Below are 17,480 nucleotides of genomic sequence, written 5' to 3' on the forward strand. Positions count from 1 at the left end.
GTTTTTATTAATCAAAATATTTGATAAAAATATTATTTTTTTTACAAAAAAGTGCAGACAAATTCAATATGATGTGGCCAAAATATGAGTTTAAATAAATAATCATATAACCTGTCATTATTCACTTAAATATGATCATAAATCTGTCAGTTTCCCTTCACTTCATAGTGTAAGGTCGAGAGCTCCTTCAGTGCGTTGTTATCTAATCCATTCCATTCCACTTGTTCATATAGAGGACGCCCACATCACTGAAAATCCAGTCCACGTTTTCCCTGCGACCTTGCTTGAACTTAGTACCTGCAGCGTGTGTGTACCTTGAAGCACACAGAGCGACTAGAACAGCATGAGGAGAAGAACGTGAAGTAAGGGATAATGCCTGACGAGGTGTCCATAATCAGGAATTAATGGACACCTCGGAGGGCATTATCCCGCTTAAACCATGGTCACTTGCCAAAGAAAAGTAATCAAGACCATTAATTTATATTTTCATGCGTTTTACAATCAAAATATAAAGTTTTTCACAAGCCATAACTAAATATCCCTGGTTAACGCCTGAGTGTTTGACTAATACCTGGAAAAATCATTACCCTCCCATAAGGTTCTTATGCAACTGAAACGTTCACTCCTCCAGTAAATAGGACGGACCTTAGATACAACTTGGCAATGAGAGATATTCTAGTCCACTCAGCGACGAGCCAGAATGCTAACGCTATGCTAGCAAGATTCAAAGTCAATAACATTGCGTACGGTTGACAAACAGTAAATATAATTTGACAGTATGTTTAGCTAGCTAACCAGTCATGTCATTGTCCCCAAATCAATAACAAGATTTTCACGAGCAAATGATCGGCTGTGTGTAACGTTACTGTGGCTGCAGCCTGAAGTAGAGAGCTGAACAGCGAATGGGATGTGAGATTATTCGCATATCAGTAAATTTAGAGGGGAATTGTACTTTCTGCAGCTTGTGTGTTACAGTGGCCATCCTGTGGTGTTCAGAGGATAAGACACTGAAGGACTGACGAATTGCACTCAGTGTTGGAAATAAAATATTCAGATTTGATGCGCCAGCTAGCGCATTAATTTACAGTGGTGAACAGACAATTTGAGTGGAACCACTTAGTAGGTGTCCATATATCAGGGATTAATGGACACCCTCATGGGCGTAAGCACGCATTCTTTGGGGGGGTCGTGTCCCCCGCAATATCGAGAAAATGGCAATCTGTCCCCCCCAATATACAGTAGAAAATAAGTTAAATATGCCCTCTTTCATAAACCCTGTCGACAGATCTGTCTCATTATTTCTTATTTATTTTCAATTTATTTCCATTTTGAAGGAAAACATAAGTGTGTGAACCTAAGGTATTAAACCGTTTGCCCACCCTCGCGGAGTAACAGCATACTGAAATGGAGCGCACCTCAGTACGCTGAGTAGCTTCCCCATACATGAAAACCCATTGGTCAAGTTACAGTGATTGACAGCCATCAAGCCAATCACACCCATTTGACCAAAACCACTAGTCCTGGCCGCCCAGGAAAGTAAACAATTACATGCTAACATGGAGCTGCCTTCACTCTGCTGCAGACAGCGAACAGAGTGGAGGTATGAAACAGTTATTTAACTAGTTAATAATATAGAATTTTGTCTGTAAATAACTCTGTCTTGCTTTGTGGTACGTTAGCTAATATTAAGCAAGCCAGGTGGCAAACAATTAGGCCAAGCCAGGTGAGCCAGGTAAAGTTAATGTAACTGACAGATAGTTTTCTAGAAACATCCACTGATTTTGATATTATTCAACATGATCATTATTCTTTTTGTTAGGAAGACCAAAAAGGAAGAGGAAGATTGACTTCTTTTTCAAGTCAAGTTGTCATGTAAGTGGAGTTATGTGACAGGAGTACATTCACATTCTTGCATTAATGCCATGTAGGTGTTCATTTACGTAATTTAAAGCTATTTGCTGGAGCTTAAAACCTTCTTTTCAATGAAGAAAATCTCCTACATGATCTCATCCCTGTTACTGCTCTCATGTGTTACACATACATCTCCTCCAGGTAATGTCCAGATAAGTTCAGAATAAGTGCATGTGTGAAAGGGGCTACATTACTGTACATTGTACAATGTTATTTATGCAATTACTATATAAAAAAAAACAAATATACTAGTAACACAAGCAGAAAAATCAAATTAAAATGATCATCAAGGCCAGTCATTGTTCTTCTGGTAAAATAATGGTATCTGGTCACAATGTAGGCAGCACAGAGACACAGGGAGAGGGAGAGGCACTGTGAAAGCAGTGGCCAGGCAGGGACATGCTCTGGGGATACAGATGATCAGGTGAGATTTGAATGAGAACTTAAACAGCTTGATAACATTAGTTTTAACCTAGGCCTACATGTCAGCAGTAAATAAAACTAGTAACATTGGGCCTGATACTGGCATAAAGGTGACATATAGAGCAAAACCTTTGAGATAAAAACGTTTATTTTCACTTAATGGGAATTTATTCTGTAGGAATCCATGCAATGTGTGAATTCAAATGGTCAATGTTGTCCTCAAAACGTCTAAATGTGCGAATTTTCATATATAAAATATAATAGAATTGTGGGAAATGTACTTAAAAAATAAATAAAAAATCAGGGGAAGGGCTCTCATTTGGACCCCCCCAATATCTATACCATGGTTACCCCCTTGGACACCCTGCAGCCAATCAGAATCGAGTATTCCCCCAGACCATGGTATGATGAAGAAGAATGGATAGAAGAAAGTTTTTCAAGAAAGTAAGTATTCATCATCTACTGGAAAGTTTCAGTTCTGGCCATTATCTATCATTCAACCTACAAATGAAGAAATTATAAAAATGATGACACGTTGATGTTGTAAACACATTTTAGCTTGTTGCTGCCTGTCTAAATCATTGCTGTAGCCAAGATGCTCCCTCAGGAGGAACCGTCAGTTTCTCATCGATCAGTTGGAGAGGCATTGAGGTAACATTTATACAAGCTACCGAGTGCAGCTACTGAAAGTCCTTTCTTTCTACATGCAGTTTGCCTTTGAAAGTGATCAATAATCAATAAAGATGATGACAGAAACTGTTTGACTGCATATGAGCAAATGTTCTATTCAACTTAGAGGAGGAGCGCTGCGGTGCATCTCTGTGTGTGTAATGCATACTGTCAGCACAGCTGACGATGGATGTGTTGAATGGAGCGTTTCAAGGCTGAACAGTTTCCATGCGATCCCAACATTTTACATGACTCGAGCACTGAAAAGTCCACAAGTCAAAATGTATTGAAAAAGATGTAATAATTTCTAGGGATGTCCCGAGCCGATCTGGGCATTTTTGAACGTGGACCCAAGCCCGATTTATTTTTTTATTTTTTATATTTTTATGTCTGAGCACAATTTATGGCAGAACGCAGACGCACACGTAGCGTTACTTTGGCAAATCTGTGGATAAAGTGTCTGCAGTGTGGAAATAACTTAAATTAGAATGCGAAAGCAGTCCAACGGTGACATGCAACATCTGCTATACGACCGTTTCGTGGAGCTGCATTTAATACAACTCATTTAATACGGCTTATACAAAACAAACACTCAAAGACTATCGAGTTCACTTAAGCAATACAGGCAAAGACACCGAAGCAAAAAAACACTCGCGGATACTCTCAAAAGGAAAGAGAAATATCCTCGAGACAGCGACATGGCCACAAATATTACAGAGAGCGTTATTAAATTAATCGCTCTGGATAACCAGCTCATGTCCGTGGTAGAGGATCAGGGTTTTCTTCGTCACCTCACCTGGCAATACATTATATTCACTCCACTTTTGAGTTACAACGTGCCGGTATGCGCACTAGTTTGGTGGGTCTCATACAGCAGAGCATGTAAAACAGACAGTCGAGGAGATGCTGAACGCGTGTGAAATAGACGAGCAACGCGTCCACGTCATTTTACGTGACTTATCGGATCGGGACTCAGTATATGCAGATACTTAATTTTAAGCGACTCGGATCGGGATCGGGGTAAAAAAAAAAAAAAAAAAAACTAATGGGGACATCCCTAATCCACAATTCACAACTTTTTTTATTGAGAAATTAAAGAAAATGTTCACCGCGGTTCGTTTGCTCTCCTGCCTGCAGCACACAAGGCGCACAGCACCTGTACTGACGAGCACTTAACCATCAAATATAGTAACAATTAAGCAATCTGATGCGATCACTGATCAAATCAGCATGACAGCACACCTTAAAGAAGGGAGGGAGCACAAGCCAATTCATTTGATATTATAGAAAGGTGTGTGATTTTGGTGTGTGAGTGGGGGGTTTTGAAACGTTTTTAGTCATGAAAATAATTATCGAACGACAGTGGGCCTACATAGACTTTGACCTCCTGTTTGGTTATTTAAATAAGTTGTTTAACTGACATTTAGCTGAAAAATACCATTTCAGATCTTGAACTTAACCACTGCATTTGAAGGAGCTCTCCAACATACTTATATAAGTGATTCATCTGATTCAATTAGTTCTCGTCCTCCTGATATAAATGTTGTATAATGTCGATTCAGTCTTAATGTAGATATTTAGGCATGTGTGAATTGATTAAAGACAGTGTAAACTAATCTTACCCAAGGTCAGCCAGGGGATATGCAGCACTCTGTTGAGTTCTCTAGCCGGAGAGCTGTTGGTTGGTCTGTGGTCAGTGGGAAGCTCAAAGTTGAGAATGAACATGATGACCAGACCATCTTCATTCTTTACTGGAACCACATCTATCACACAGTGGAAACACACTCCTGCAGGGACAAAGAGACATAGGCGAGAATAGAAGAAGGAATAGTCACATTCTGTTTTGACACACACTTGCCAAGCTTCCCCCTGAGAGAGAACTAATTATGTCAGTAGGTTCATGCAATTTTGAATAATTTTCTTTAGATTAAGACTTTCTTTATTTGTCGCTGAAATTACACCTTACAGTGCAGATCAAAATGAAATTTCGTATTTACATAAAAATAAACATAACATAAAATACTATATCAAATATAAAATACACTGAACAAAAATATAAACGCAACACTTTTGTTTTTGCTCCCATTTTTCATGATATGAAAAAAGATCTAAAACATTTTCTATATACACAAAAGAACCATTTCTTTCAAATATTGTTCACAAATCTGTCTAAATTTGTGTTAGTGAGCACTTCTACTTTGCCTAGATAATCCATCCCACCTCACAGGTGTGGCATATCAAGATGCTGATTAGACAACATAAATATTGCACAGATGTGTAAAAGGCCACTCTGAAATGTGCAGTTTTGCTTTATTGGGGGGGTCAGAAAACCAGTCGGTATCTGGTGTGATCACCATTTGCATCACATCTCATTCGCATAGAGTTAATCAGGTTGTTGATTGTGGCCTGTGGAATGTTGGTCCATTCCTCTTCAATGGCTTTGCAAAGTTGCTGGATATTGGCAGGAACTGGAACACGCTGTCGTATACGCCGATCCAGAGCATCCCAAACATGCTCAGTGGGTGACATGTCCGGTGAGTATGCTGGCCATGCAAGAACTGGGATGTTTTCAGCTTCCAGGAATTGTGTACAGATCCTTGCGACATGGGGCCGTGCATTATCATGCTGCAACATGAGGTGATGGTCGTGGATGAATGGCACAACAATGGGCCTCAGGATCTCATCACGGTATCTCTGTGCATTCAAAATGCCATCAATAAAATGCACCTGTGTTCGTTGTCCATAACATACACCTGCCCATACCATAACCCCACCGCCACCATGGGCCACTCAGTCCACAATGTTGACATCAGCAAACCGCTCACCCACACGACGCCCGCTGTCTGCCACCTGCACTGACCAGTGATAACCGAGATTCATCCATGAAGAGAACACCTCTCCAACATGCCAGATGCCATCAAATGTGAGCATTTGCCCACTCAAGTCGGTTACGACGACGAACTGCAGTCAGGTCGAGACCCCGATGAGGACGACGAGCATGCAGATGAGCTTCCCTGAGACGGTTTCTGACAGTTTGTGCAGAAATTCTTTGGTTATGCAAACCGACTGTTGCAGAGGCTGTCAGGGTGGTCTCAGACAATCTTGTAGGTGAACATGCTGGAGTTGGAGGTCCTGGGCTGGTGTGGTTACACGTAGTCTGCGGTTGTGAGGCCAGTTGGGTGTACTGCCAAATTGTCTGAAACACATTTGGAGATGGCTTATGGTAGAAAAATGAACATTTAATTCACGGACAACAGCTCTGGTGGACATTCCTGCTGTCAGCATGCCAATTGCACGCTCCCTCAAAACTTGTGACATCTGTGGCATTGTGCTGTGTAATAAAACTGAACATTTACAGTGGCCTTTTATTGTGGCCAGTCTAAGGCACACCTGTGCAATAGTCATGCCGTCTAATCAGCATCTTGATATGCCACACCTGTGAGGTGGGATGGATTATCTCGGCAAAGTAGAAGTGCTCACTAACACAGATTTAGACAGATTTGTGAACAATATTTGAGAGAAATGGTTCTTTTGTGTATAAAGAAAAAGTTTTAGATCTTTGAGTTCAGCTCATGAAAAATGGGAGCAAAAACAAAAGTGTTGCATTTATATTTTTGTCCAGTGTATATAGCACATGTATTGTTATATCATATTGCACAATCCAGTGAAGCAGTCCTGAGTGGGCGTGTGAGGGAAGATGGAGGGATTTTATTTTGTGTTCAACAATCTTATGGCTTGTGGGAACAAGCTGTTAAAGAACCTGGCTGTTCTGCTACAAAGTCTGTGGAACCTCTTTCCAGAGTCCATCAGTGAGAACAGTCCATGGTGGGGGTGGGAGGCGTCTCTCCTGATGTTTTGAGCCCTGGTCAGACAGCGTTTTTTTTGCCATGTCCTGGATGGGAGGAAGTGAAGTCCTGATGATTTTCTCCGCTGTCCTCTCCACCCTCTGCTAGAACTTGCAGTCAGAGACAATGCTGGCTCCTGACCAGACAGGGATGCAGCTGGACAGTATGCTCTCTATAGTGCCTCTGTAAAAGGTGGTGACAATTGGAGGGCGGGGGGTATGCTCTCTTCATCTGACGCAGAAATTGCATGTGCTGATGAGCTCGCTTTACAAGAGGTGTGATGGCACCAGGACAGAGTGTCTGTTATCTGCACCCACAGGAACTTGAAAGCCAAGAGTAGAGTGGGTGTCCCATATACAGAGGCTGTCCTCACTGCAGGTGACCCATGTTCAAGTCCAGGCCTGGGGCCCTTTGCTACATGTCACTCCCCCTCACTCTCCCCCTGTTTCCGGTCATTTCTTATAAATAAAGCTAGGTAAAGGCCCAAAAAATATATATTAAAAAAATTGTAATAATAAATTATTATCAGGCATAATTATTAACTATGATAAATAATATGATCCAGTTTACATTAGATCACCTCACGGCACTCCCCTTATAGAAGGGAAAAGATAGCAAATTTACTAAATCGGTGTCATAAAAAGATTTTAAACTATTTATAACTCTGATTAATAATTAACTTAATAACTACAACCAAATTTATCATAACAGCTTTAATGGTTGAGGAATTTTGGAGTTCTTGACAGTGTAGAGGTTGGCAACATTCACTCTTGTACAATATCAAATAGACAGCAAGAAGGTTCAAAAGTTCAACACGAAAATGAAAACACACAATCTAACTAACATGTACTATACAGATATGTGTGTGTGTGTGTGTTTGTGTGTGTGTGTGTGGCAGAACAAAGAAACAGGTTATAGAAGATGGTTAGTTGCATGCAGAGACCCACAAGTCTGTGCGAAGCATCATTCGGCTAACGTTGAATTAGCTGTCTAGGAAAGCAAACTACCAATAACCTGACCTGAGATCACAATAACACCAAAACAGTGAATCAACACATACATTGACATATATGCATTACATCAACCAGAGTTTAAAGTCCTGTGCTTAGCTGTGCATGCTATGATATCTAAGCGCAGTTCAATGTTACCAGTCTATGAAGAAAAGGTGCTGGTGGTTGCAGGAGAAGGTTGGGATTCCAATGTTGAATGCTGTTCTTGCTGTGCAAGGACTGATGAAAGTCGGCAGAGGAGGAAACAGTTCACTCCTTTCTTTGGCAAGGATAGCAGCTCGGTGCTAACTTGGTAGGTGTTCCTTAGATTGTGAAGTTAGCTGGCAAGCTTTGCATTGCAGCTACTGATGCTAACTGATCTGGAATACTAGCAGGACCTCTTGTGTCTGCAGTGAGGAGAAGTTCTTTCGGCCTTCTGCAAATGCAGCTTGCAGCTCTTCGCAGCTATTAGGCACAGAGGATAAGATATTGAGGGCGGGCAGCCCTGTGCGGGGGAGATGGAGAGGAACCCTTGAGGATAAGAAGCTGAAGCAGTAGAGGGCGTAGGGTAAGAGAGAAAGAACCAGGAAGGTGCTGGATTATTGACTATCTGGTCAGAGAGGGGGCTTGTAGCGCCACTTTATGTAATTATGCCATTTTCAATTCATTAGGTGATAACACCGCATTTTGTAATAATCTGCCATATTTTGTAATAAAATTCTTGAACGCAATATGTAGTAAACTTTGCCGCATTTTGTAATAAGTTCTTACATATTGCGTCAGTAATTACAAAATGCAGGTGTTGCACTTTTTTATCAAGAAAATTTTAGAATTTGGTGCATTATGTAATAAACCACCAAAATGGATGTCTTAATTAGAAAAAACATTATACCATCAGAATGACATTGACTTTAAGCATACCAGCATGAATCGTAAATGTGAATTAATTTTAAAAACTAGTAGGATGTTTCATTGGTCAAATCTGAATCAAATATAACTGAATTTATAGAGAATGTGTTTGAAAGCTTATAGAGACAAAAATTACACTAAATGAGTGTTACTGGCACGAACGTTATCGGTGCACTGAAATGTTGGAAGACATACACGCATGCAATCTGGATTATGATATGCAAATATTATACATGATAACAAGCAGACAAAACACGAAAACAAATATTGAACAGAAAATGTAACAAATTTGGCCCTTTATCTGTAGTCATAGGTATGTAAAACAAACCATCACAATATGTATGAGTGAAAAGTAGTCTGCAGACAAGAACTGACACCTGTTTCTCTGAATTCTAGCAAAGAAAAAAGTAGCTTGCTCAATACATTTGAAATTGTTTACTCTAGTAGACTTATAGTAGACAAATCCAATGATGCAAATAAAAAAACTCAAATGTGCAGTTTTCTGTAAAATTCTATCACACATTAAGTTTCAATTATGCAACATCTTTTGATCCACATCAAAATGTTTTCATCAATCTCAAAATGTTGAAAAATTTCTTCATAATGGCCTTCACCCACCTATCTGACTTCCGACCGTCGTCAGAAAAGGCAGTCGGACTGATCAGTCGGCTCCTGTCTCCCAGAGGCGGTCAAAAAAGTGTCTCTAACACACCTGAACAACCACCGACATGACCATACATTCTGCGTTTACATGAATCATGTAATCATCAATTAGAGATCTCAACGGGCCTGAAAATTACAACCCGACCCGACCCGGCCCGCAGGTTTTTAAGCCCGAACCCGACGCAGCCAGACACACCAGCATGAATTGTCTGCCCGAACCCGGCCCGAACCCGACATCCCGCGCGCCTGCATTGTTTTCTTCATACACTTGTTATCGTAACTTTACGCAGCAGCGTCAGGTCTGCGTCTGCCCCTCCCCATGAAGCAGGCAGCCAGACTTACTCTTCACCACACGTGAACAGCGATGATTCACAACAAACAATATATAATTTACAACCTGCAAGAAATGTGTTTTATGAAATGTATTTTATGAAATGTGTTTTATAAAAAAGGAAGCCCGAGGCCCGACCAGACCTGGCTCATTTGCGTATTTTTTCGGGCCGACCCGTTGTGAACTCTATAATAAGTATTCATACAGACAGCGCTTATCCATCTTATTCCTAGCTAGCTCCCGCTAGTGGAAAATATAGGTCTGACTAGTCAAATTTGGGACACTTGGTTAAATGTTGAATATTTAGATAATGCAGTCCATGTAGTGCAATAAATTTGTCACATACCAGAAATACTGTTTGTGAGCTTGGATTAACTCAAAGATCAGGCTGTAATATGTTTGATGATAGTTTGCTAGCTGCTAGCATTACATTGCACGTAACTGATTAGTTAGCATGGTTGCTAGCGGAGTTATTCCATTACAATCCATGGCGTTATTTCTACTGATATGCATCCCAGAACACCACAATATACCTCAGACAAAAAATCAGAAATGGCCGGTTTCACTGCCAATTAAGTTTATTGTGCCGATGGGCAATAATCTTGTTGGTGTGCCCACGCCATAAGAGAGTGATGTCAAAGCACAACCAGGGCACACTGGTAGTATCATTGCTGTGAGACTCAGCATGAGGTTCAGTGTCAGCTAATTAGAGTACTTACCATAGTTGTAGTCTACTAACTGTAGTTCTAGTAAGTATAGCTTAGTGTCCCAAATGCTATCTAATTAGCCCTTTCTATACACCAACTAGTAGTTTAGTTAGTTGTTGTATAGTAAGCTGCACCTGAATTGACAGGATGTGCCAGCGCGGGAAAGCTGAGTCAAGGGTAATGGGGATTTAATTACCTGGATGGTGTACAGATCGCACTAGATGAATGATCGGGCTAGGTGTAGGGCACTTTGATGTTTGAACCTAGTTGTGTCCCATGTCAGAATGTGCTTTTGTATTTTGTATGGTTAGGTGCTAAAAGCATAGCCCTTCGGCCTCAACTATTACACATAATGGCTGCTTCTAATCCACTGAGTTCTGCATCTCAAACTGACTGGAGAAAGTGTTGTCTTTGTCAGACAGATTTAAAGGAAGAGTTGAAATCTCCTCCAACTCATCATCCATGTAGTCCTGAGAGCAATGGTTATTCCAATGATCGCCACAAACATACCACTCTTTCAAGCAATCAACCAGCTGCACAGACGTAATTTTGGGGGGGGGACACAGGGGACATGTCCCCTGCACTTTTTCAAAAGGCCATTTTGGTCCCCTGCAGTTTTTACTGTCTCAAAAACCACAATACGCTATATTTAACAGAGACACGTCAAGCACTAGGACCAAGCAGGAAACGGCCGTTCAAGCCGGAGCCGGTTTCCCTGAGTTTAGACCCGCCCACAAGCTCCTCGATTGGCTCCGCCATTTCTTGTATGATTAGTCGTCCCCGCTGTCACTCCATCTTGCTTGCACACCGGTCTGCTAGTTGCTCAGTCCACATTAATCTGTTACTGTAAATTGAGCGTTTGTTCTGCCTGGGTCATGTCAGTTAGAAGGAATGTAATATCAGAGGTTTCATTTACACTAACGTTTGAATCGGTGTCCATGTGTGTTTGGTAATTAGGCGCAGCCAGGATGAAAATTACCAAATAATAGCCGGGGTGTTTATTTGTTTCAATCACTTAACAGACCAGGCGTTTAATTCAGTAGTCGTGCGTCTTCTGCAAGTGAAGTTGTTGCGGCGGAGGAAATGATTCAGCCAACCAACACTCGTTGCAAACTGCTCATCTCTGCTGTCACTCACGGTGGCAGACATTTGTTCCACCATCACCCTGATCATTTTGCAGAACACTCTCTCGTGACGTGCCCGTTTGCAGATAACTAATTCCCGCATGTTTATCTCAGGCTCCTCGCTAGCCTTCTTCCTCCCTCCAGCAGGCAGCCTGGCCCTGTTGCTGTCCTCCTCAGACAGACGCTGAAGCTCCGTTTCTCTCACTATCTTGGAGTCGACAGAGAAACGTCTAGCGGCTGCTTCTCCTGAGTTTTCCTCTGCATATTTTACGACAGAAAGTTTAAATTTCAAGTCGTACTTTTTATTTTTTGGCTACACCAGAGCCATGGCAATCATCAGTGTGATACTGACTGACAGAAAGCAAGCACAACACATGAAAAAGGCGAAGAAGAAAAACGTGCAGTGTCAGTGTCACGTCTTCTTCCTTGATTAAAATAAATAAATAAATAAATTAGACTCTGCATTTATTTGGAACGGTGGTTTATCAAAATATACACCTGCACCCGACGTTTAAAGGGTAACCTGTTGTTAATTGAAACCCGGCTATTATTTGGCAATTTACGGTACTCAGAGAAATGCATTACACCCATCCTGCAACACCTTCACTGGCTCCCAATAAAGCAGCATATCCACTTCAAGATCCTCCTCATCAGTTACAAAGCTCTCAATAATCTTGTAAAGTGTCTTTGAGTTTTATTGAAAGTGCTGATAAATAAAATGTATTGTTATTATTATTATTATTATTATTATTATTATAACTGTAGAGCCTCAACAATGCAACAATTTAAAAAAAAGCTTATATTTAATGCCGAAGAGATACACTTTTTTTCATGTGTTATTTTTATGTTGAAAGGCAGCAACAGCAAAACACCAACAATGAAAGATTTAGGGAAAAATACAGTAAAATCTCAGATAACAAATGTGATTTTATACATCCAAACTCATGAGAATTGTGAAGCTAAGTTTTTTCCTCTATTAAATGAGGTCTGTTTACCATATATTCCAAAAATAAGTGTAAAATTGGTGGTACTGAGTTGGAGTGAAGTTGACTAACAAGGTGAAACACAGAATTGGGTGATAATGTTTTGCTACATGCTTCACAACCAGTCAAACCAAAAAAGGGAACAGCCAACTTAAAAGTAGCAATAGAAAACTAGAAGAACTACTAGAAAACACAGTGAACTGAAAGAGTTGGAGTTTTATTAAAAATACTTGTGTCCCCCCCACCTCTGAAATCAAAATTTCGTCCTTGACCAGCAGCCAATTAGCTTAGACATGTCCCGGTTGGATGATGGAGGGGCATTGAGGAAACACTGAGAAGGAACAGTGCAAAAAATCACCAAAGCTGTCGTTCTGTCAAACCTCACTGTTCTATTGAAATAAATAAATCTGTAAATAAAGAAAAAAAAGAAAACAAAATGAAAAAAAAAAACATGCACTTACTTAACCTGGGTGTGCCTGGTGAAGTTCAGTTCAAACCAGTGATTATTTCCCATTCATTTTACATGTTCTATTGATATAAAATGTATCAAATGTACCAAAAACAGTGTAACGCCAAATTTCCACTGGATACGTGTCCGCTGCAATACGGCTCCGATCCGGTTTTGCTCTGCTGTCCACCGTCCGGCAATCCCCACCAGTTGCATTTTGAGTCCGCCACAGCGCAGTACGAGTCTGTTATAAAAACAACAACACGAAGTGTTCCCGAGCGAAGGACTAGCAGAAGAGCATGTGTTCGTCTCTTTTTTGAGATTTGTGTGCTGCAGTCAACACGGAGTGTTTTATTTTGAAAAGCAACTGGATGCTATATTGTTGTTTCCGTGCTTGACTTCCTGTCTGCTTCGGCAGAATTGCTGCATCGTGCTCCGGCATCTGCCAGAAATAGAAGTCCTGCGTATCTGCTCCGGAGGGCTCCGGACTCCCGGAGCTGGGACGGAGCAGATACGCAGCGCACCGGACCTAGTGGGGATTAACACATAGACTAAAATAAAACCATCAGCTCTGCTGGCATGGCGGAGACGGAACACAGCGGACACGTATCCAGTGGAAATTGGCCGTAAAGAAAACATGCACTTACTTAACCAAACTAACGAAACTTTGTACAAAAAGGCGTTATTTTTGCCATTCATTGCCATCTATCTCACAATTTAACACATTTTTGGACTTTTTATCGAAGAGTTGGAAAGCTCAGATCCTTTCACCTATATTTAAATACCAAGATCATCAAAATGTGACTATCCAAACTCAATCCAGGTCAAATACCAAGTCTAATGGCTTTCAATGGCGGCCATATTGGAAATTGCCGGCCATATTGGATTTTTTGCGTGGCTAACAGGCTTTTTGGAAAAAGTGGGTCCCAAAGAATCTTTGTGCCAAGTTTGATACTTGGATCACAAAGTGAACAATTATCTTACTAATCTGCCGGACTAATATGGTGGCATATTGTAGTGGTATGAGGCACCACTGATATATCAAACTTGTTATTTTGCTGCACCACAGCCCCTCTGGCTTATTAGCAAATCATTGCCCTTACCAAAGGGATAAAAGTAGGCTGTGTCCCTCCTCCTGACCTTTCGCTTCCTGTCTCTTAGGCCCGCCCACTTCCGGGTCGTTGCATTGCCGCTAGCATCCGAGCACAGGTAAGCGCACATCGCCACGCTGTTTTGTGTATATTCGTCCATGTTTCATTTAATTAAAAATGTCATTCTTTAATAGATCCGGCGTCTCCACCGCGGTCGAGCCGATGAGAACTCAACCAGAGCATTGGTGAGTTATGACGTGCCTCTGTCATTTATGGCTGTAGCCAGGTGCTAAGCTCCCCTTCCACTCCTCTCCCTCTAACAGTCTGCTGGTCGTGTTCTGCACGGTGGTTGTCTTCCCCGCTACACTTGCTTCTCTTCACCCCTCTCCCTCTTTGGAAGGGATGCAAATGTACCTGGACTGATAACCGGAACTGTGGACGCTAAAGCTAATGCTGATGCTGATGCTAAGTACGAGCACTGCTGATCACGGCTACCTGGCCAATGCTACGTTGCTACCGCTGCTTCACCACTGCTTCGCCGCTGTCTGCCGCGGTTCTGCTGTTGCTGCTTTGCTGCAGCTGCTCGGCCTGGTTCGGGTCCGGTCGGCCGCCTTTGGTCAACGTGCTTCCCGCTACTGGCCCTGTGCACCGCTGCTACGTGTGGTGCTGCGTTGGTGTGTGGTTGTCACTCGTGCTGGACATTATGAGCTTGCCAGGACTCTCAGCCACTCGTTTAGACTGCTCAGTGTTAGTGTTATGTGTGTGTGTTTGTGTGTGCGTGAGTGTTTTAAAGGCAATCCGCCATGGTTTGGTTTAATTGTTTATTTATTTATTTTCTGCTTAACGGTTGAATTTCTGTTGGTCATTTGATCAATTTGAGTTAAAACTGTGATAAACTGTTGAGTTGATATCTCTGGCCAGAGACTCTTTTGTTTCTTTTGTCTGGTTGATTTCTTAATCCAATTTAATACTTTTCAGTTTATCATTCATAGTTTGTTGGAACGCATTGTTATTGTCATTGTTTGTTTAATTTTTGAGCCCTCTTAATTGTGTCTCTCCTCTCCCCCTAGTGCTGAAGACTGACGGTGGTGGTGGTGGTTCTCCTGGGTGTTGGTGATCCCCTGTGTGCTGTGTGATCCCCTTTCAAGATTTTCTTTGTTTACACGTCACTTTTTGCTGTGTGAGTGGGGTGTTCTCCTTTTTCTATTGGATGTCACTTCCCCTACCAAACCCCTCCTCCAGCCGGTAGGCCTCAGCCCGTATCCCCCCTTTCAGTTGGGCTCCCTTCTCCTTTTCTGTTACAGTGCCAAACCTTGTGCTTATTTTAAACAATAAAGTTTTGTATATGATCATTGAACACCACCTCCTGCCCTCCCTGAGTGTCCTTTTTGAAGGTAATAATTGACCTTTAGTACGGGTCCCTGGGCCCTAACCCAAGGTGGTGTTGTTGGTATTTGGTGTATAACATAGTAATAACCCTTTGCATTGTAAAATGGCTGTGTAAAACTGGATATGCCTGTATACCACTCCTGATCAAATAGAGATATACTGTATGATCAACGGCCTGTGTCTCCAGTCTGAAATTACAGCTGTGGGAATTAAACTGTTTTGGATTTAGAAATCAATGTATGATGGATCAACCAATGACTGGACAGCAGATTAACTTGCGATCGACAGCAAAAGACTCAAGACTCATTTCTTCAGACTTTACCTCAACCCCTTAAAACATTCATGAAGTTTGGTTCAGTAATTAATTTATTATAGGTCTTCTTGTGCGTTAGCCCATTTGTGACCAAATCTGCTGAATCACAAATATATACGTTTGGTTATATGTCTATTTTGCCGCAGTAAGGTTATTTTTATAGCCACCCACAGGTCTTCCTCTGGCTGAATTTTTAGCCACTCCTCAATCGCTGAAATCTAACTACATTTGTTGGCTTCCTGACACGGACTTGTTTCTTCAGCACAGTCCACATGTTCTGATGGGGTTTAAGCCAGGACTTTGGCAAGGCCATTCCAAAACCTCAATTCTAGCCTGACTTATTCATTCCTTTATCACATCTGATGTGTGTTTGTGATTACTGTCCTGTTGGAATCCCCAACTGCACCCAAGACCCAATCTTCTGCTGAATGAGGTTTTGCTGAAGAATTTGGCAGTAATCCTCCTTCGTCATTATTTAATTTACTTCCAGCAGCCTCTCAGCTCATGTTGTTGGAAACACACTCTAATGTGGACACTGACACCTGTCCTTCAGCAGCTTCTAATTAATTGCAGACTTGCCTTTTGGTGGTTTTTGGTTGACTCTTGACCATCCTGGCCAGTTTTCTCTCAGCAGCAGGTAATAGTTTGTGTTTTTTATCATGCATTGACACAACTGCGTCATGCACTTTATACTTACAGACAGATGTTTGTACAGTTGATCTTGGGACCTGTAACTGCTTTGAAATGGCTCCAAGTGACTTTCCTGACTTAATCAAATCAACAATGTGTTCTTTTAGATCAATGCTGACCTCCTTAGACTCTCCCATTGTAGTGTTTTCGGCTGAGTCTAATGGCTGTATCAAACAGGTCCTATTAAAATGGGCCCAGAAAAGTCAGCAGCTGGTATCAATCAGAATCACTCAGACCAAGTTAAGAGGCCATGGTACAAAGAACATTAGATTCACACAACTTTCTGTAATCACCAGAAGTGATTGTTGTGAAGTTACTGTATGTGTATTTTTGATCAGGGAAATATGGTCACATTTTCAGAAGACCTATAGTAAATTCATGATTAAACCAAAGTTCATGAATAGTTTGTGTTCCAGTCATTCATCACAGGAAAATGAGAGCAAACATAAGTAATGTCATAACTTAAGTGCTACTTAGTCGGGCAGGGCAGGAAGACGGATAAGATGGGCAACCGGGCGGGTGTAGGTACGGTCACCAACCTTGACCTGGACAGTCCTTACTTTGCTGTCAGTCCCGGGTAGAGTCTGAGTAACTCTCCCCACGGGCCATAATGCCCGAGGTAGTTGGTGATCAACTACCATCACTGTGGTGCCAACTTGGATACTTGATGTGTCATAGTACCACTTTTGCCGAGCTTGCAGACCAGGAAGATAATACTTGATAAAGTGCTTCCAGAAATGGTCTGCAAGTAGCTGACTGTGCCGCCATCTCCTCCTGCTGAGGATCTCTGATTGTGGGTACACCACTTGTGGCAGGGATGCATCGGGGCGCCCCATAAGCAAGGTGTTAGGAGTGACCGGGTCAGGGTCAGCAACATATGAGGAAACACATCCTAATGGCTTGGAGTTGAGAATTTCCTCCACTTCAATGAGTACAGTCCTCAAGACCTCTTCACTGACACTCTGGATTCCAAGTGTGACTTGGAGGGCTTGTTT

The 17,480-nt window shown here is 41.7% G+C and overlaps 1 pseudogene; it reads right to left on the bottom strand.

Annotated features, from left to right (window-relative positions):
- The window catches only part of LOC115572317 (potassium voltage-gated channel subfamily H member 6-like), a 105,353-nt pseudogene that overhangs the window by 66,644 nt on the left and 21,229 nt on the right, over positions 1-17,480 (bottom strand).

The sequence above is a fragment of the Sparus aurata genome, chromosome 21 (genome assembly GCF_900880675.1).
Source record: "Sparus aurata chromosome 21, fSpaAur1.1, whole genome shotgun sequence".
Classification (NCBI taxonomy): Eukaryota; Metazoa; Chordata; class Actinopteri; order Spariformes; family Sparidae; genus Sparus; species Sparus aurata.